This window comes from Pan paniscus, chromosome 1, assembly GCF_029289425.2.
Source record: "Pan paniscus chromosome 1, NHGRI_mPanPan1-v2.0_pri, whole genome shotgun sequence".
In the NCBI taxonomy this organism is placed as follows: Eukaryota; Metazoa; Chordata; class Mammalia; order Primates; family Hominidae; genus Pan; species Pan paniscus.
This window is the reverse complement of record NC_073249.2, coordinates 46,388,445-46,410,362: the sequence shown is the minus strand read 5'-3', so window position 1 is coordinate 46,410,362 and position 21,918 is coordinate 46,388,445. Positions and strand designations below refer to the sequence as shown.

Below are 21,918 nucleotides of genomic sequence, written 5' to 3'. Positions count from 1 at the left end.
TAATCTACCCGCTTCGGCCTCCCAACGTGTTGGGATTACAGGGGTGAGCCATCGCGCCTGGCCCCAAGATCTTTTAAGACCGCAGCTCCAGCCTCTCCTCCCAGCGAGGTGGTCCCTGCCACTTCGACCCGCTTATATCCGAACTGGATGGGAGTTCTGCCTAAAGTAGAACCACGCTAAATTGGGGGATTGGAAATCTCTTGAGTCTGCGGGTGCTAAGCGGAGAGTGTAACGATGAACCAGAGACAGGCTCAAAGTAGAGCAGAAGGGCCTGAAGTTAATCATTGTGCAGTCACCTTAGTTTTTCAACCGGCTGAATTGCAGCAAGAGAATGGAACAGCCCAGAGGAGTCTCTTACAGGAGTGAACAGTGGCATGGCAACTTCATTTCCTTTTGACAAAAGACTGATTTTGTTTACAGCGCCAAGCCGTCAGCCTATGAGGATCATTCAGGAGCTTCCTTTGGTTTCAAAGACCAAGCTTCACATCCTGATTTGGGTTCTTGTGCCCTTAGGGTCAAAGAAGTGGGCTTTGGAGGCAGAGTGTACAGAATAAGAATCTTGCCTCTAGCACTTATTGGCTCTGTGACCTTAGATAGCTTACTCAACCTGAGTTTCTTCATCTACAGATGGATATAAGATGGATATCTACAGATGGATATATATTATTATCTACAGATAGATTGTATCTAGTTCATAGCCTTGGTGTGAGGCTTCAATGAGATATGTTAACGTGCTTAGTGTAGTGCCTGTCATAAAGCAAAATATTCAACAGATGGCAGCTACTGTTATAACTTAAAAGACAGCACAGAGGGTCAGCTACGGTTTTAGGAATGAGCTCTGCCTGGGGCACAAGCATGGGACAGGAGGAGGCAGGAAAAAACATCAGGAGCCGCTGGAGCTACAGATTTCCCAAGATGACCATTCTTTCTCATACATGAGTTTCTCAACTAGAATGACATTTGCTCTTTGATATACAGTGATGGATGAGATCTCTGTAGATGTCAGTGTCAACATCTTAAACTAATACCATCAGGGCAGCAGGGACATTGGAGCCCCCAGTTTTCAGTTGTATTTGGTGAACTCTGTGAGTGATCCAAGAGATACTTAGTTTTCCTTTTCCTCTCCACTGGCTGAAAATGTTCCTAAGACCCCAGTACATGTTCCTCTGAATTTTTGAAGCAGCCTGCACACTGACTTGAGGGAAGTGAGTGCACCAGGTCATGGTGACGTGCCAATCCATGCAGAGAGGGTTGAAAAGGGGAAGGAAGGGACCCTTCCTCTTTTCTGTTCCAAGAGAATGAGGCGATTATGTTCCGGTGCTTCTGACACCCCCACTGCTGGCTTGGTTAAGAAGCCACACTACTGATCCTTGCCACTGCTCCACTCTGGCTAAAGAGGTTCTAGGCCTTCCTCCCTCTAGTGGATAGATGTGGCAAGAGAGGGGGAAGTATGGAACCAAAGGAGAGCATAACTACAACTCGGGCTTCTCTCAGTGATTGCATTTTCTGAACCCCAAAGTGGCACATTCTAACAAGTATGAGTGTATCACTGGGAACCACAGGACAGAATGGTTGGGTGTGGGCTTATCCTGGAAACTAAGTGTTGGACTCAGTAATTGTGGGAAGGCTCTTTTGCTCCTGAAAATGAATGCTGCAGGAGTGGTGGGAAGGGGCTGATGGCCTGGCAGGTCTTCCTGTCTCAGATTCTGTGGTGAATTGAACTCCACTCCACCACGACTCATGGTAATCTTACATTACTCCTAGTTTGGAGGAAAAGATAGGCATTTCTGAATTTTTCTTTAACCCAATCTTTTAAGTTTAGGATTTCCTCCTGGGTATACGATAAAGAATAGAACAGGCTGGGTTCACGCCTGTAATCCCATCACTTTGGGAGGCTGGATGGATCACTTGAGCCCAGGAGTTTGAGACCAGCCTGGGCAACATGGCAAAATCCTGTCTTTACAAAAATACAAAAATTAGCCAAGTGCGATGGCGCTGGCCTGTAGTCCTAGATACTAAGGAGGCTGAGGTGGGGGGATCGCTTGAGCCTGGGAGATCAACGCTGCAGTGAGCCATGATTGCGCCTCTGCACTCCAGCCTGGGCAATAGAGCAAGACCCTGTTTCAAAAAAAAAAAAAAAAAAGAATATAATGTAGTGTGAGGGGGAAGTAGAATTTCAAACCTGTGTTTTATAATTCTGAATTAGGATGTAAAACACAGTGGCCCTTTTTAGATAAGATATCCAGAAAGAAGCTTGGAGGAAGACTTGCTCATACAGAGGAGATGGCATGGAGGAATCAGACCAGGAGATGTAATAATGACAAAAAAATTAACATTTATTGAGCATGTGCAATATAGCAAGAACTAGGTAAATTGCTTTTCACGTATTCTGACAACATCCATTTAATCCTGACAACAACTGTGAGATAGATATTATCATTAGTAGTCTCATTTTATGGAGTGGGGGGAAACTGAAGTTTAGGACAAGTAAGTCACTTGCCCAAGATCACCTACTAAATGGCAAACTCTGCATACCAGGCAGCTTGATGTTGAAAACTAACAACCTCACACCCTTTTTGAACTTTTTTTTTTTTTTGAGACGGAGTCTTGCTCTGTCACCCAGGCTGGAGTGCAGTGGCGTAATCTCGACTCACTGCAACCTCTGCCTCCCAGGTTCAAGTGATTCTTCTGCCTCAGCCTCCTGAGTAGCTGGGATTACAGGCATGCGCCACCACGCCCAGCTAATTTTTGTACTTTTAGTAGAGACGGGGTTTCACCATGTTGGCCAGGCTGGTCTCAAACTCCTAACTTCGTGATCCGCCTGCCTCAGCCTCCCAAAGTGCTGGGATTACAGGCGTAAGCCACCGTGCCTGGCTGAACTTTTTAGTATGGAAACTATCAAACATATACAAAAGTAGACAGAACAGTATAATAAAGCCCGACGTACCCATCACCCTCTTCAACAATTATTAAATCATGGTCAGCTTTCTTTCATTTCTTCCCCAGTCCGTTCCTTCCTCCAGTATTATTTTTAAGCAAATCCCATACTTTTTATAACTTTGTCCTTAAATATTTTAGTGTGTATCTTTAAAAGCTAAGGACTTAAAAATAGCCATAATACCATTATCACATGTAAAAATAATTAACAACAATTACTTAGTTTCATCAGATAGCTAGTCAGTGTTCAAAGTTCCAGCTGTCTCTCTTTTTTTTTTTTTTTTTTTTTGAGTTGGAGTTTCACTCTGTCGCCTAGGCTGGAGTGCAGTGGCATGATCTTGGCTCACTACCAGCTCCACCTCCCAGGTTCACGCCATTCTCCTGCCTCAGCCTCCCGAGTAGCTGGGACTACAGGCGCCTGCCACCACGCCTGGCTAATTTTTTGTATTTTTAGTAGAGACGGGGTTTCACTGTGTTAGCCAGGATAGTCTCAATCTCGTGACCTTGTGATCCATCCTCCTCGGCCTCCCAAAGTTCTGGGATTACAGGGATGAGCCACCGTGCCCGGCCTTTTTTTTTTTTTTGAGATGGAGTCTCACTCTGTCACCCAGGCTGGAGTGCAGTGGCGCAATCTCGGCTCACTGGAACCTCTGCCTCCCGGGTTCAAGAGATTCTCCTGCCTCAGCCTCCTGAGTAGCTGGGATTATAGGTGACTTCCACAGCGCCCACCACGGCGCCTGGCTAATTTTTGTATTTTTAGTAGAGAGGGGGTTTCACCATCTTGGCCAGACTGGTCTTGAACTCCTGACATTGTGATCTACCCGCCTTGGCCTCCCAAAGTGCTGGAATTACAGGCATGAGCCACTGCGCCTGGCCCCAGCTGTCTCCTTTTAAATTTGTAATTGTCATACATTAAAATAGACTCTTGGGCATACAGTTCTGTGAATTCTAGAATATGTATAGATTTGTGTCACCACTATAATCAGGACATAGACCAGTTTGATCACCCTGCAAAACTCCCATATGCTATCCCTTTATGGCCACATCCTCCCCTTACCTTTAACTCCTGGTTATCACTGATGTGTTCCCTGTCAATACACTTTTGCCTCTTTATGAATGTCACATAAATAAAGTCTATACAATATGTAAGTTTTTGAGTGGATTTCTTTCACTCAGCATAGTTTGAGATTCATCCAAGTTATCATGTGTATTTATGGTTCATTCTTTTTATTGCTAGTAGTATTCTGTTGTATGGCTGTATCATAGTTTGTTTATCTATTCATCAGCTGAAGGACATTTGAGTTATTTCCAATTTTTGGTGATGACTGAAATTGCTTTAAACATTCATGTGCAGATTTCCATGTGAACCTAGTTTTTATTTCTCTGAAATATCCACAAGTGTGATTTCTGGATCACACGGAAGGTGTATATTTAACTTTATATAAAAAGCTGCCAAACTGTTTTTCAAGGTGATTATACCATTTTGCCTTCCCACTAGCAATGGATGAGAATTCCAATTGCTGTGGCATTTTCATTAGCACTTGGTATTGTCAGCACTTTTGATTTTGGCCATTCTAATAGGCATGAAGAGGTATCTCATTGTGATTTTACTTTTTTTTTTGTTTTTTTGAGATAGAGTCTCCTCTGTCACCAGGCTGGAGTGCAGTGGTATGCTCACAGCTCACTGCAGCCTCAACCTCCCAGGCTCCAGCGATTCTCCTACCTGAACCTCCCTGAGTAGCTGAGACCACAAGCATGTGCCACCACTCCTGGCTAATTTTTAAAAAAGTTTTGTAAATACGAGCTTTCACTTTATTGCCCAGGCTGATCTTGAACTCCTGGGCTCAAGTGATCCTCCCGCCTTGGCCTCCTAGAGTGTTGGGATTACAGACATGAGCCACCATGCTATCCTCATTATGATTTTAATTTGCGTTTATCTAATGGTTGATAATAATAAACATGTTCTTATTTGCCATCTATATATTATCCTTGGTGAAGTGTCTGTTCAAGTATTTTGCCCAGTTTTAATTGGATTGTTTTCTTCCACTTGAGTTGTGAGAGCTCTTTTTTTTTTTCTCTTGAGATGGAGTTTCGTTCTTGTCGCCCAGGCTGGAGTGCAATGGCACAGTCTCAGCTTGCTGCAACCTCTGCCTCCAGGGTTCAAGTGATTCTCTGGCCTCAGCCTCCCAAGTTAGCTGGAATTACAGGTGCCCGCCACCATGCCCAGCTAATTTTTGTATTTTTAGTAGAGATGGGGTTTCACCATGCTGGCCAGGCCAGTCTCAAACTCCTGACCTGAAGTGATCCGCCCGCTTCGGCCTCCCAAAGTGCCAGGATTATAGACATGAGCCACCACGCCCGGCTGAGAGTTCTTTATATATTCTGAATACAAAACTCCTTGTTGGATATTGCAAATATTTTATTTCAGCCTGTAGCTTGTCTTTCCATTGTCTTAAAGTGTCTTTTGCACTGAGAAGGTTTTCAGTTTTGTTGAAGTCCAATTTATCAAAAAAAATTTTTTTTTAGATGAAGTCTCTCTCTGTTGCCCAAGCTGGAAGTCTCTCTCTGTTGCCCAAGCTGGAGTGCAGTGGCACGATCTTGGCTCACTGCAACCTCCGCCTCCCGGGTTCAAGTGATTCTCCTTCCTCAGCCTCCCGAGTAGCTGGGACTACAGGCATGCGCCACTATGCCCAGCTAATTTTTGTATTTTTAGTAGAGACAGGGTTTCACTATGTTGGCCAGGCTGGTCCAATCTATCAATTCTTTAAATGCAGCATGCTGCACATTTAAAGCGTCACATCGGAGAACACTTTGCCTAACCCCAAGTTATAAAGATTTTATCCTATATTTTCTTCTAAAAGTTGTATAGCTTTGTGGTTTACATTTCTATCCATGATCTATTTTAAATTTTATTTTGCATGAAGTATAAGGTTTAGGTTATGGGTTGTTTATTTTTGTATACAGATGTTCTTTTGTTCCAGCTTCTTTTGTAGAAAAGACTATCCTTTCTCCACTGAGCTGCTTTTGCACTCTCCTCAAAAATCAGTTGGTATATTTTTGTGGGTCTATTTATGATTTCTGTATTCTGTTATATTGAACTATGTGTCTGTCCCTTCATGAATACCATACTGTCTTGATTCCTGTAGCTTTATAGTAGGTCTTGAAATTAGATAGTGTGATTACTCCAACTTTATTCTTCTTTTCCAACATTGTTTTAACTATTCTGGTTCTTTGCCTTTCTATATAAATTGAGATTAGCTTGTCTAATCTCAATTCCAAAAGAATTCTGCTGGGATTTCAATTGGAACTGTGTTAAATCTATACATCAATATGGAAGAGAATGAGATCTTTATTATGTTAAGCTTTCAGATCCATGAATGTAGTGTTTCCATTTCTTTAGGTCTTTTAAAATTTCTTTCATTAGTATCTAATAATTTTCAACATACACATTCTGTAGATGTTTTGTTAGACTTATACTTAAGTTTTGGCACAACATTTAGTTATAAACAATAAGAAACTTGAAGAAAATTGCTAGATATAAGATGAAGCTAAAATAGAATGAAGTCCATTTCACCATAATTATTAAATATACATTGATAGTTTAATATCAACAGAAAATACAAAGTACCCAGGAAATAAAAATAACAAAGGAGGTACAGAACTCTTATGAGAAAATTATCAAATTTCCTTAAATGACATACAAAGAAGCCTTCCCATTTCAGTGGATGGCACCTCCATCCTTCCAGTAGTTTGGACAAAAACTTTGCAGTTATCCTTACTCCTTTTCTCAATGCTTACAACCAATTTTCGGAAAATTCTTTTGGTTCCGTCTTCAAAATATATTCAACATTTGGCTGTTTTCACCACTTCCATTGCCACCACTCTGGTCTAAACCATCATCTTTTCTTGCCTGGATTCCTGCAGAAGCATCCTCATTGGCCCTGTTTCCATCCTTGTTCCTCTGTAATCTAGTCTCTACATAGTAGGCAGAATATTACTTTTATAACTTCAGCCGGATCATGCCAAACCCTTCACTCGAAACCCTGCAATTCTTCTGCTTCACACTTGTTTATCTTCATTGTCTGTCTCCCGCTTTAGTATGTAAGCTCCATGAGGGTTGCAAACTTGGTCTGTTTACCGATTAACCTCAAGTGGCTAGGATAATGCAAATAATAAAAGAGGCATTTATTTGCTCTAGGAAAAATATTACACATAAAATATAATCACAGATCACTACTGCTTAATCAAGAGGTCAAACAATTCCCAAACACAGTGAAGCTTCTAGACTGACTTGCCACATCTCCATAAATCCAGTCGGTAAGGAAACAGTGGGCCCTTTAGCACCCATGACACAGCAGGCAGCATGGGCTTAACAGTTCCCCTTTCCCTGAAAGTTCCAAGAGGGAACTTGGTGAGTGGTAGCAATGTTGAGTGGGCCTGGGTGGATGCTGAGCGCACAGTGGATCTGTCTCATAGTTGAGAAATGCTATGCTTAGGAAACCCCCAGTCTTATAAGGGGACCACTAGCAAGCCTACCCAATCTTTGCCCCACAGGGAGACATTATCTTTATTTTTCTGGTTAGCAAAGAAATCTCTGGGGAGGGAGAAGTGGGGAGATCTTAGTATTCCTTAATATGGCTGGAGGACCATGCCTCTAAATTTCTCCCAGAGGGAGTCACTGTCTTAATAAACAAATCTGCCCTCTGCAAAAGGAAGACACTACCTTTAGCTTCTAAGGCTGTTTGCTGCCCAAACATCCTGGAAAAGATAGTCTGAGATGTACAAATTCTTTGGAGAATTGTCCCACAACTACTTGTTCAGCAGTGAATATTTTACAAAAGCATCATAATGTAATCATTGATTTAACTATATTGAAAGAATGGGGCTGGGTGAGGTGGCTTACACCTGTAATCCCAACACGTTGGGAGGCCAAGGCAGGTGGATCACTTGAGGCCAGGAGTTTGAGACCAGCCTGGCCAACATGGTAAAACCTCGTCTCTACTAAAAGTACAAAAATTAGCCAGGCATAGTGGTGGGTGCCTGTAATCCCAGCTACTCGGGAGGCTGAGGCACAAGAATCGCTTGAACCCAGGAGGTGGAGGTTGCAGTGAGCTGAGATTGTGCCACTGCCCTCCAGCCTGGGTGACAGAGTGAAACTCTGTCTCAAAAAAAAAAAAAAAAAAAAAAAAAAAAAAAAAAAAAAAGAAAAGAAAAGAAAAGAAAGAATAGGAGAAAGATAAATGGATATTTGTTGACTTGGATAAAAGGACATGTCCTAACATGACAAGGAATTGTCTATAAAACAAACATTTTAAAATGGCAGTTTAAGTATGTTATTTAGAAAGATGGATGCAACACTAGAAGAAATAGTAGAGAGCCTTATAGTTATGTTTAGGGAACAGAACTAGGGCCAAGGGAGGTGGGGCTGTTTTTCTCTTTCTCTCCCCTTCCTCCCTTCCTTCCCTCCTTCCCTCCTTCCCTCTTTTCCTCTTTCCTTCCTTCCTTCCTTCCCTCCCTCCCTCCTTCCTTCCTTCCTCCCTTCCTTTCTCTCTTTCTCTCTTCCTTTCTCCCTCCCTTCCTTCCTTTTTTTTTTCTTTCTTTCTTTCTTTTCTGTCTTTCTACAGAGTTTCGCTCTTGTCGCCCAGGCTGGAGTGCAGTGGCGTGATGTCGGCTCACTGCAGCCTCCGCCTCCCAGGTTCAAGCGATTCTCCTGCCTCAGCCTCCTGAGTAGCTGGGATTACAGGCATGTGCCACCACGCCCGGCTAATTTTGTATTTTTAGTAGAGATAGGGTTTCTCCATGCTGGTCAGGCTGGTCTCTAACCCCCGAACTCAGGTGATCCGCCTGCCTCGGCCTCCCAAAGTGCTGGGATTACAGGCATGAGCCACCGTGCCCAGCTGAGGCAGTTTTTCATTATAATCCTTTTGTTGCTATTTTTTTTTTTAATCTCCAGTGATCTGTGATCATGCCTCACTGAACCTGACCGATCAGCAGCCTTTGATCCAGCTAATTATTACCTGCTTTTGAAGCACTGTCTTCACAGCACACTCAATGGTTTTCCTCCTACCTCTGTATCTACCCTTTCCCACTCTCTTTTCTTGGTCCCCCTTCATCTGCTCTACCTCTTAATGTTGAAATGATCCAGGGCTCCGTCCTTGCTAATCTCATGGCTTTATATGGTGACAAATTGCAAATTGTGCAACCAGCAAGTCATTAGAAATCGTGACAAGAACAAGTTTGGTTGAGTGGTAGAGGTAAAATCTTGGTTGGAGGGAGTCTAAGAGAGAAGTTCATAGATTTATAAAATATAGGTATAATCCTTTCAAGGATTCAGATTATTTTTACACTATAAATCCCAAGTAAAACCTTATATTATTGACCAAACACAAATCTAAATGTAAAGACTTTACATTCATGAATTCTGTCCCTTATAGCTATTTCTCCAGACATGTTTTATGTACCATGACTTATTCGTCGAACTAGTGGTTTTGCCTTTTGTGGTAGAAATAATTTCTTTTGACCTATCTGCTGTTTGAAAAATCTATTCTCTCCTTGCATCATTTGAACACTCTCTGCTTGTAGTACAATTGTTTAAATGTGGTCTCACCCTGTCACGAAAGCTGTTGCTGATTTATCAAAGAGCAGGGTTTCTCAACCTTGGTGCTACTGACATTTTGGGCTGGTCAATTCTTTGTTGTCAAGGGCTGTTCTGCCCATTATAGTTTGCTTAGCAGTATGAACCAAAAGTATCCAAGACAGGTCTCGATCAACTTAGAAAGTTTATTTTGACAAGGTTAGGGATGCACCTGTGACACAGCCTCAGGAGGTCCTGACTACATGTCCCAAGGTGGTCAGAACACAGCTTGGTTTTATACATTTTAGGGAGACATGAGACATCAATCAATACATGTAAGATGTACTTTGGTTTGGTCTGGAAAGGCAGGACAACTTGAAGCAGGGGCTTCCAAGTCATAGGTAGATAAGAGACAAATGGTTGCATTATTTTGAGTCTTCGATCAGCTTTTCACTGAATATGCAATTTACATGTGAGGTGGGGGTAGAGGATCACTTATGCCTTAATTTGGCTCAATGAATCTGCAATTTTACATAAACAAGAAGGCAGAGGGAGCCATCAGATGCGCATTTGTCTCAGGTGAGCAGGATGAGTTTGAGTTCTTTGTCCCGCACCTGTGAAGAGAAGCTATCAATTTACTTTGCCAAGGTGAAATTCAACAGAACTGTTTTAGGGTAAAGATCCTGAGGCCCACAAGGAATTTCCTTGCAGGCAAATTGTGAGGAAGGTATGTAGCTTTAAAAAACAAAAATCTTTGTAGCTATCTTATTTAGGAATAAAATGGGAGGCAGGGCTGGGCGCGGTGGCTCCTGCCTATAATCCCAGCACTTAGGGAGGCTGAGGCAGGTGGATTGCCTGGGGTCAGGGGTTCAAGACCAGCCTGGCCAACATGGTGAAACTCTGTCTCTACTGAAAATACAAAAATTAGCTGGGCCTGGTGGTGGGGACCCGTAATCCCAGCTACCTGGGAGGCTGAAACAGGAGAATTGCTTGAACCTGGGGGGCAGAGGTTGCAGTGAGCCGAGATTGTGCCACTGCACTCCAGCCTGGGCAACAAGAGGAAAAACTCGGTCAAAAAAAAAAAAAAAAAAAAAAGGGAGGGAGACAGGTTTGTCTGATTGACACAGTTCCCCGCTTGACTTTTCCCTTTGGCTTAGTGATTTTGGGGTCCTGAGATTTATTCTCTGTTCACAGCAGCATCCCCAGCTGTTGCACTAGATGTCAATAGTATCCTCTAGCTGTGACAACCAAAAATATCTCCAGACATTGCCAAATGTCCCCCAGGGGGGAAATTGCTCCTGATTGAGAACCATGGTTGAAAAAAGGACCCTGGAACAATGGAATGCAGGGAGGCTTGGAAGAAGGTATATGTAGGGCGAGGGTAGAGTGGAGTGGGGAAGCCAACTCAAACACTTCTTTATGGTCTCATTTTATTTTTGCTTTTGCTCTGTTCTTTGCCACTCTTTGTTGTTTAAAACAGCCCAAGTTTCAGCATCTGTTTTTCAGCATCTGCTTTCTTGCCATGGTAGAGGCTGGGGTGAGGAGCCAATATCTGGAGAGAATTAGTGCCTTCCATGGGCACAGAAAGAGCCCTGGAAATAACTGAGATTGATTGTTTCTTTCTTTCTTTTTTCTAATTGTTTCTTTAATCTTTGTTTTCCTGCCCACTACCCCTTATTGTGAGTGGTGCTGTGCCTTGATCAGTCTTTGCTAAGGATGTGGTCTGAATCAAGTCCAAGTTCTCCATGCCTCTTTGAGCCTTGTAATTTGTCAAAGAATAAAGGGAAAAATGGTATTCCAGGAAGTGAGTAGAGTGTAGGGTGGCCAGTAGCAATGAGCTGGCAGACGTAGGCCGTGACTAGATGGTATTCTTGTGAAGAATTAGGAGTTAACCCTTTAAATGATGATACTGATGGTATTAGCTAATATAAACAAGCCCTTAGTACATGCCTGCTACTGTTTTAAGTGTGTTTCATTAATTAAATCATTTAATTTTCACAACCTCATTAGTAGGAGCTATTTTTATTCCTGTATTAGAGATGAGAAAAATGCCCAGAGGGATCAAAAGAACTTGCTCAGGAGGCAGAGCTATGTTTTTTATTCATGCACTCTGCCTTCAAATCCTCATTCTTAAGGCCAATGATATTTATCTACCACATGGTCACTCTAGAAAATGCCAGTGACATTGAACAAGGTTCCTATGGAAGTTGGGGATGCTTTGTTAGATTTTTGTTGGTTTTGTTTTGCCTTTAGTAATATCTGTAGTCGCTGGATTGTTTTCAGTGGGGAGATTTCTTCAGGTACTGGGACAAGGTTTCTGACAAGCATGAGAGGTCATCAGGGCTCCTCATGTCTTGATAAGATACAACTGACACCAAGTACTGACCCAGACATTGAACTGCTTCCATCTCTTACTACACCTCATCTCCCTGATATCTTTTCTCCCATGCTTACACAGATTTAACTCAGTGGTGCATCCCTATAGTCATTGCCTTGCATATATTTTTAACTTCTTTGCTTCTGAATTCATTGTATAAGATTGGAAAATCCACAACACAGTTTAAATCCAATGGTCAATCTTCTTTATTTATTCTGAGCCTGCACCTATTTAGCTCACCATGGCTGGGGGAAACACACAACCGTGCTGGCTGGCGTCATGTTGAATTCATAATCAAGAGCCTTGAGTAGGCCCTTAATGTTGTCTGTAATGCTTCCCCAATCCATTCTCTCTCATAATCTCACAGACAATTTCCCACCTTCTCTGTCCTCTAAGCCTCCCATACCTTTTCTCCATCCTCACTCTCAATTCATGACTTTGCCTCTTTTTTTTTCGCTGAGAAATTAAAGTAATCAGAAGAGAACTTCTACAGACTCCCTCCACCATATCTACCCAGCCACCAGCTTTAGCACCCATATACTCTGCCTTCTCCACCTGTTTCCATTAGTTAATTTAAAATCACTCCCTCTGCTCAAGCACTGGATCTCATCTCTCTTCCTCTAATGAAGAACACTGCTATACAATTCTCCTATAAATAAATTACCAGTGATTTATTTATTGGCTTCCTTCCTTCATGGCAATCAAGTTTGCTACATTGACTGACTTTTCCTTTCCCAAAAGATTTCTCTGTGGCGGGTGACACTGCTGGATAGCATTTTACCCGTAGTAGAACTTCTTTCAAAATTGAAGTCAGTCCTCTCACATCCTGCTGCTGCTTCATCAATTGTTTATATAACATTCTAAATCATTTGTTGTCATTTCCATGTTCATAGCATCTTCACTAGCAGTGGATTCCATTTCAAGAAAGCCCCTTCTTTGATCATCCATAAGAAGTAACTCCTTACCGGTTTAAGTTTTATCATGAGATTGCAGCAATTCAGTCACATCTTCAGGCTTCATTTCTAATTCTAGTTCTCTTGAACCAGAAGTACCACCTTTGCAGGTACTTCCTCCACTGAAGTCTTGAACCCTTCAAAGTCATTCAGGAAGGCTGGAATTGACTTCTTCCAGACTCTTGTCAATGTTGATATTTTGAACTCCTCTCATGAATAAGAAATGTTCTTAATGGATCTGAAATGGTAAATGCTTTCAGAGGTTTTTCAACTTATTTTTCCCAGATCCATCAGAGGAATCATGCAACTGTCACTTCACTAGGCCGGGTGCAGTGGCTCATGCCTGTAATCCCAGCACTTTGGGAGACTGAGGCCAGCAGATCACTTGAGGTCAGGAATTCCAGACCTGCCTGGGCAACATGGTGAAACCCCGTCTCTACTAAAAATAGAAAAATTAGCCATGCATGGTGGCGGGTGCCTGTAGCTTTAGCTACTGAGGAGGCAGAGGCAGGAGAATCACTTGAAACTGGAAGGTGGAGGTGGCGTGAGCCAAGATTGTGCCACTGCACTCCAGCCTGGGTGACAGAACGAGCTCCGTCTCAAAAACAAACAAAACCAAAAAAACTATAGCCTTACTAAAAGTATTTCTTAAATCATAAGACTTGAAAGTCAAAATTACTCCTCGATCCATCCATAGATGGCAGAAAGGATGTTGTGTTGGCAGGCATAAAAACAATATTAATCTTCTTGTACATCTCCATCAGAGTTCTTGGGTGATCAGGTACATTGCCAATGAGCAATAATATTTTAAAAGTAATCTTTTTTTTTTGAGCAATACTTCTCAACAGTGGACTTAAAATATTCAGCAAACCATGCTATCAACAGATGTGCTGTCATCCAGGCTTTGTTATTCCATTTCTAGAGCACAGGTAGAGTAGATTTAGCTATTTCTTTAGGGCCCTAGGATTTTTGGAATGGTAAATGAGCATTGGCTTCAACTTAAAGCAACCAGCTGCATTAGCCCCAAACAGGAGAGTGAGCCTGTCCTTTGACGCTTTGAAGCCAGGCATTGACTTCTCCTCTCTAGCTATGAAAGTCCTAGATGGCATCTTCTTCCATTAGAAGACTGTTTCATTCACATTGACAATCTGTTGTTTAGTGTAGCCACTTTCATTAATAATCTTAGCTAGATCTTCTGGATAACTTGCTACACTTCAGCTCTTGCTGCTTTACCTTGCACTTTTATATTATGGGGAGGGCTTCTTTCCTTAAACTTATGAACCAATCTCTGCTAGCTTCAAACTTGTATTCTGCAGCTTCCTCACCTCTCTTAGCCTTCATAGAATTGAAGAGAGTTAGGGCCTTGCTCTGGATTAGGCTTTGGCTTAAGGGAATGTTTTGGCTGGTTTGATCTAACCAGACCACTCAAACTTTCTCCCTGTCAACAATAAGTCTGTTTCACTTTCTTATCATTCGTATGTTCACTGGAGTAGCACTTTAAATTTCCTTCAGAAACTTTTTATCTACATTCACAGCTTAGCTAACTGTTTGACACAAGAGGCCTAGCTTTCAGCCTGTCTTGGTTTTCAACATGCCGTCCTCACTAAGCTTCATCATTTCTGGTTTTTGATTTAAAGAGAGAGACGTGATTCTTCTTTTTACTTTAACACCTAGAGGCCAATGTAGGGTTATTAATTGGCATAATTTCTTTTCTTTCTTTCTCTTTTTTTTTTTTTTTGAGACCAAGTTTCACTCTTGTTGCCCAGGCTGGAGTGCAATGGCACCATCTCGGCTCACCACAACGTCCGCCTCCCTGGTGCAAGTGATTCTCCTGCCTCAGCCTCTCGAGTAGCTGGGATTACAGGCATGTGCCACCACGCCCGGCTAATTATGTATTTTTAGTAGAGATGGGGTTTCTCCATGTTGGTCAGGCTGATCTCGAACTCCTTACCTCAGGTGATCTGCCTGCCTCAGCCTCCCAAAGAGCTGGGATTATAGGTGTGAGCCACTGTGCTCGGCCTCTTTTTTTTTTTTTTTTTTTTTGAGATGGAGTTTTGCTCTGTTGCCCAGGCTGGAGTGCAGTCAGTGACACGATCTCGGCTCACTGCAACCTCTGCCTCCCAGGTTCAAATGATTCTCCCTCCTCAGCCTTCTGAGTAGCTGGGATTACAGGCATGTGCCACCGTGCCTGGCTAATTTTTATATTTTTAGTAGAGACAGGGTTTCACTATGTTGGCCAGGCTGGTCTCAAACCCCTGACCTCACGTGATCTGCCCACCTCGGCCTCCCAAAGTGCTAGGATTACAGACGTGAGTCACCGCGCCCGGCCAGTTGGCATAATTTCAACATTGTGTCTCAGGGAATAGAGAGGCCCAAGGAGAAGGAGAGGGATGGGGAGTGGCTGGCTGATTGGTGGAGCAGTCAGAACACACACAACATCTATTGATCAACTTTGCTGTCTTTTAAGGGTTAGTTCATGGCACCCCCAAATAACATTAGTAACATCAAAGATCACTGACCACAGATCACCATGACAGATATAATAATAATGATGAAAAAGTTTGAAATATTTTGAGAATTACCAAAATGTGACACAGAGACATGAAGTGACACAGGCTATTGGGGAAATGGTACTGATAGTCTTGCTCAATGCAGGGTTGCCACAGACCTTCAATTTGTAAAACACACAATATCTGCAAAGCACATTTTAAAGTGAAATGCAGTAAAGCAAGATATACCTGTATAATTTTCCATGCTGTTACCTCCAACTTTTTTAAAGTTATTAGATTCAGGTGAGCCTCTTATTGACAGGAAAAGCTGTATTTGTTTTCCAACTGAGTAAGACAGTCTGTTTTTGGCTAATGCCAAAATGTAGTTAATTTCTGTTTTTAATAGATTATATTTATATTTATGGATTTGTTTATCTCCAATGTGATTTATATCACAGCACATACCTTTTACTTTTATTTTTATTCCCTCTTTTATTGCCTAAAAAGATTGGGATTGGTTGAGTTTTTCTTTTTTTCCCCATTACATTTCTTTTTCTCTCTAGTTTGGGCATTAAACACTATTTCTAGCATTTGGAATTATCCTAAAAATTTAACACAAATGTTTTTACTTAATGTTTATAGTTAATATGATTACTCTTCCGTTGAACTAGAAACTTAGAATACTTTAACCCTGATTAGCATCCCTCTTTCTCAATATATAAACATGTATACACACATATTAAATATATTTAAAAACGAACACTTCAGTATATAGTTATATATTTAGAAATCTATACACAAATGAGAAATTACTGTTTCAGTGTAAGTTAAAACAATTTTAGCTCCCTGTACATTTACTAATTTCTCTTTCTTTCTTTCTCTCTCTCTCTTTCTTTCTCTTTCTTTCTTTCTTCCTTTTTTTTTTTTTGAGAGGGAGTCTCACTCTGTTGCCCGGGCTGGAGTTCAGTGACACTATCTTGGCACTGCCAAGTCAGTTCCATCCTCTGTCTCCCTGGTTCAAGCGATTCTCCTGCCTCAGCCTCCCGAGTAGCTGGGACTACAGGTGCCTGCCATGGCACCTGGCTAATTTTTGTATTTTTGGTAGAGATGGGGTTTCACCATGTTGGCCAGGTTGGTCTTGAACTCCTGACCTCAGGTGATCCACCCACCTTGGCCTCCTGAAGTGCTGGGATTACAGACATGAGCCACCGTGCCCAGCCAACATTTACTAATTTCTTTCTTTCTTTTTTTTTTTTTTGAGATGGAGTCTCACTTTGTCGCCCAGGCTGGAGTGCAGTGGCACAATCTCTGCTCACTGCAACCTCCGCCTCCTGGGTTCAAGCAATTCTCCTGCCTCAGCCTCCCGAGTAGCTGGGATTGCAGGTGCGCACCACCACACACGGCTAAGTTCTGTATTTTTTTTATAGAGATGGGGTTTCACCATGTTGGTCAGGCTGGTCTCAAACTCCTGACCTTGTGATCCACCCACCTCGGCCTCCCAAACTGCTGAGATTACAGGTGTGAGCGACCATGCCCGGCCTTAACATTTACTAATTTCTTTTCTTTCTTTTCTTTTCTTTTTCTTTTTCTTTTTTCTTTCTTTTTTTTTTTTTTTTTTTGAGTCTTGCTCTGTGGCCCAGACTGGAGTGCAGTGGCGTGATCTTGGCTTACTGCAGCTTCTGCCTCCCAAGTTCCAGCGATTCTCCTGCCTAAACCTCCTGGGTAGTTGGGATTACAGGCACATGCCACCATGCCTGGCTAATTTTTGTATTTTTAGTAGAGACGGGGTTTCACTATGTTGGCCAGGCTGGTCTCAAACTCCTGATCTCAGGTGATCCACCAGCCTTGGCCTCCCAAAGTGCTGGGATTACAGGTGTGATTACTGATTTTTGCTGTTAAGTCCCTTACTGCTGTCATCAATATTTGGTTCATCTTATTATTCATACATCTTTAAAAGCATCCAACACTATGTATGCATCCAGATATTTGCTGATTAGATACATGAAAGAATGTGTGAGCCTAACTTCTTATTTTCCAGTGGAAATAGAAAGATTCTGCTGTAAGTGACATATTGTTTCTTCCCTCAAGAAGGTTACAGCTGCTGGTTTAGCTATTCTTAACTCATTTTTTTTTTTTTTGAGACAGAGTCTCGCTCTGTCACCCAGGCTGGAGTGCAGTGGCGCGATGTCAGCTCACTGCAAGCTCTGCCTCCTGGGTTCACACCATTCTCCTGCCTCAGCCTCCCAAGTAGCTGAGACTACAGGCGCCCGCCACCATGCCTGGCTAATGTTTTTGTATTTTTAGTAGACACAGGGTTTCACCGTGTTAGGCAGGATGGTCTCGATCTCCTGATCTCATGATCCGCCCGCCTCTGCCTCCCAAAGTGCTGGGATTACAGGCGTGAGCCACCGCGCCCGGCCCTATTCTTAACTTTTTAGGAGAAGATATGGAACATATCAATGCTTGAATGAAAGTAAAGTATCTTCTCCTTAGAAAAAATGCACATATGAGCCTACAACAAATTTTGCACATAGTTCTAGGAAATTAACGGATACTTGAAGCATCCATCTGAAACCCAGCTCAGCAAACTTTGCTCTGGAAAGGTCTCAACCTTGGTACATTGGAGGTTTGGGTCTACAGATGTGAACTAAAGTCAGTTCCACCCTCGTGAATATACTATTAAGACTATTGCCTACTCTAAATAGAGCAATAATTCCCTCAAAGAGAGATCCGAGGGCGTTATACCTGTATATAGACAAGAACAAGGCAGTTCATGGTGACACCTTCCCTCTCCCTGGTGCTTGGAAGCCAGAAGGATATTGTCTTGGCTTCACCCCTCATCAGACTGTGTCATCTATCTTAAAACTCATCATTAGGGGGACATTACATCTTATCTTGCCCGGGACAGTCCTGGTTTATATCTCTTGTTCTAGTGCAGTTTTTAAGAGTGCTTCCTTTCCTTTCACTTTCAAAAGTGTCCTAGTTTGGGCTGGGCGCAGTGGTTCACGCCTGTAATCCCAGCCCTTTGGGAGGCCGAGGCGGGTGGATCATCTGAGGTCGGGAGTTTGAGACCAGCCTGACAAACATGGAGAAACTCCATCTCTACTGAAAATACAAAAAAAATTAGCCAGGCGTGGTGGTGCATGCCTGTAATCCCAGCTACTCAGGAGACTGAGACAGGAGAATCGCTTGAACCTGGGAGGCGGAGGTTGCGGTGAGCCGAGATTGCGCCATTGCACTCCAGCTGGGCAACAAGAGCAAAACTCTTCTCAAAAAAAAAAAAAAAAAAAAAAAACAGAAAGAGAAAAAGTGTTCTAGTTTGAGCAATAAATTGTATGACCTCTCTACTAAAATGAGTAGCCTTTGATTGGTGCCTGGGTTTATTTCTTTCCAACCATGTAGATTCCATTCTCAGACCCACTTCTTCCAGAATCCCCATTGTGCCCTCTATCTCTCCTCTTCCTCAGGCTCAGTCCAGACTTTGATCTGCTTGATCAGGAGTCAAGACTCTTGAGATGCCAACACCAGCAGCCGGATACAATTCAACTGTTCCACAGACTCTTCTTCAGAAAATACTACCTGGTCCAAATTTCCTCCCACCAGTGGCCCTAGCAGGGCATAGCGAGCACAGCTTTTGGGATCCTCCTGGGGGTCATAGCCCAGTTCCACTTGCCCCTGCTGCAGTCGGTACCTCCCGTCTTTGTCGGAGCCTGTCAGCACTGCTATCTGGGTGTCTTTTGTGGCCTGTCCAGAATCACTGTCAAGTAGTTTCCTTTTAAAGGATTTAAGGTAGAGTAGCCCTCCTTGTTCAGTGTATAAGTGTATTGTAGAATCACAGCCAACATTGATACCATGTCAGTAAGGACAGTAGCAACAGGGTTGTCTGGTTCACCAAAGACCCTGTCCTTCTCCACAGAAAAGCACGTCATCAAACACAGAATAGTTGCCTGTGTGGTGGAAGACAGAGGGACTGAAATGAATAGGAACATTCTGGGCCAAGAGAAGACGAAATTCAGAGAGAAGCAAGTGAGTAGGAGTGTCCTTATGGAAGAGGAGGAAAAAAGTGTTCAGGCGGGAGAGGTCACTGGTGCAGAAAACTTTCCCAGAGATGCTCAGGTGGGAGAACTCCAGGATCACCCAAGGTAGTTCTTTCCAGGTTGATAAGGCTGATAAGGCCGAAGAGATGGCAGCAGCGAATTTGGGGGTGCAATGAATATGATCTTCCAACAAAAGAAAGTAATCAGAGAGGTTGCTACCAAAGTTCATGAGGAGGGCATGATCTACTTTCTGTCTGGAATAGAGGGCTTCACAGAGTGATGAGTGATTAATGTCACTCAGATCTCCTGGGAGAGGGGAGCTATGATTGATCACCAGCAGCTTCCCGGCCCTAATCTGTGGTGTGAAGAGACCTGAAATAGTGGCAGCTGTTTGGCCAAGCCATTCAGGGTCAGGACCTGACAGGTGGACCAGCACCATGATATACTCCAGCTCACGTTATGAGGAAGCTTGGAACATGGACTGCAGGTTGTCCAAGAGGTAGCTCCCACGAGGATGCTGCATTGAGGCAATCCCCACGGTCAGCAGTCCTGGGGGAGACATGAGGCACATGAGCACTTCAGGATGGTGAAGCATTCCTAGGACTCTCCTCCCAGGTCTTCTCCTTAGGTTGATCCCAGTGACAATTCACATTCCTTTTCCTGGGACATGCAGTCCAGATAGGAGGTTAATATCTGATCAGAAATTGTGATGTGATTTTCTTTGGTCAAAGTATTTTGGTCAATATTTGGAAGGCTCTTGGGGAAGCTTTATGAAGGGCAAGGCTCTCTCTCATGGGCAAGACTGCCGGGTACCAAAGGCAAATTGCTGGCTTGGCAAAATATCTTAGCCTGGCCTTGACCTTCAGAGTTATCTCAGCTACCACAGGTCAACCAGACCTGGATTAGAGGATCTCTGGAAATCTATGTAAACCCAAGGGTCCAATAGTCTACTGCACTGAGATCTGAAGTCCACATGGCCCTCTTTGCCTACCCTCTACCCAATGCCTTTTCCCGCGCTCCCTCCGGCTCCTCCCCCTTCCTGTTTTCCCCTCCCTGGGGGCCAACCATGACTGAGCTTCACTATGGGACAGCTCCTTCCCAGGGTCACTATGGCCCTTCTGTCCTGTTGGTCATTCAAGGGGTGACCAGGTGGGAGGAAAACACACTCAGGATCATAACATGGATCAAATTCCACAGCATGGCCCTGCCTCAGAGCACACACACTCTTTCCTCGCCACTGGCCAGTCAGTTCCCTTTTCAACCCTCCTTCCTTTTTCTGGCCAAAATACCCTGGCTGATCTTCCCCCAGTCAGGCCACTCCCTCCCAGGTACTCACTCTTTTCCTGGGGACGGGCTCCAGCTAGGGATTGGTAGCTAGCCTGCTGGAGAAGTTGGGAGTCTCTCTGCATCTCCTTGAAGGTTCGCAGATGGTTCTTGCTTTCAGAGTTGATTTGTTTGACAGCTATTTCCAAGCTATGTCCTCCTTTTCCTTCTGAGGATAAGATATGTCAGTCCTGAGGTTCACCCCCAGATTCTCTGGAGACAATTGAGGAGCAGCCTTTGAGGACAGGCTGGGCAAGCCTCAGTTTCCTGTGCCCAGGGAAGCCGAGTGTGGGGCTCAGGGAACCGCTTTCCCCACCTCATCATGAAACCGCACAGGGCTTTCCAGCAGAGGCCATGGGTCCTAGGTTGGGAAGTGGGGCTCCCTGGTTTGTGTGGAGTGCCTGCGGGAAGGGTTAAGTCTTGTGCGGAGTAAGCACTTGCCTGCCCTCACCGTTGTCAGGCTGGCCAGTGTCGTCTACCTTGGCTTAGGCCTGGGCTAGGTTCTGTGAGATGTGCTGGCACCCAGTGCCTGGCCCTGTCCTCAAGGAACATAGGCCCCAGTGCCTCAATTCTAGAGTCCTTTCTTTTGCTCACATCTGACCGTGCACACATTTCTGAACCACTCCCCACACCTGCCCTGTGCTTAGCTCCAGCTGGTCTGAGATGTTTTAGCAAAAATGTGAATTTCAAAGCCTGGCCAGGAACTGTGTGGGGTTTGGTCTTCTCACTTGCAGATGTTGTCCACTTAGGGAAGCTATTTCCAATCTTTCATGTGAGAAATGGGAAAAATCACATCTCCATGCTAGGTCCTGATTGGGAAGTGGCCAGCACCCAGGTCCTCATTGCCTGCTAGTCCTGCCAGTCAGCCTGGTACTTTAGAGGTGGGTGTGCACTGCCCTCTCCACACCTGGAGTCCCCTTTCTTCCTCCTTGCTCCTAGTCAAATCCCACTGATATATGAAGGGATAGTGGAAAGTGGCTGTTTTAAATTCAGGGATTTAGAAAGTAACTGTGAATCAAGCTGGTAGTGTTGGTTTTGAATGATTTTTTCAATAATACACAAGTCCTTTGCAGAGTTTTTGAAGGAAAGCTACAGGAAGACTCTATCACTCCTATTCCATACCCTTCTGGCAAGCAAGTCTCCTAGTAACCACAAATTAGGCATCTCATTGTCAGTTGTCTCCTATGTCTGGTACTACTCTGTTTTCCCCTGGAAATGTCTGTTTTCT

General features: G+C 43.5%; 1 pseudogene; it reads right to left on the bottom strand.

The window, feature by feature from the left end:
* Positions 1 to 18,084: 18,084 nt before the first annotated feature.
* LOC100995910 (alpha-1,3-mannosyl-glycoprotein 4-beta-N-acetylglucosaminyltransferase-like protein MGAT4E) lies at positions 18,085 to 19,697 on the bottom strand (annotated as a pseudogene).
* Between the last annotated feature and the right edge of the window lie 2,221 nt (positions 19,698 to 21,918).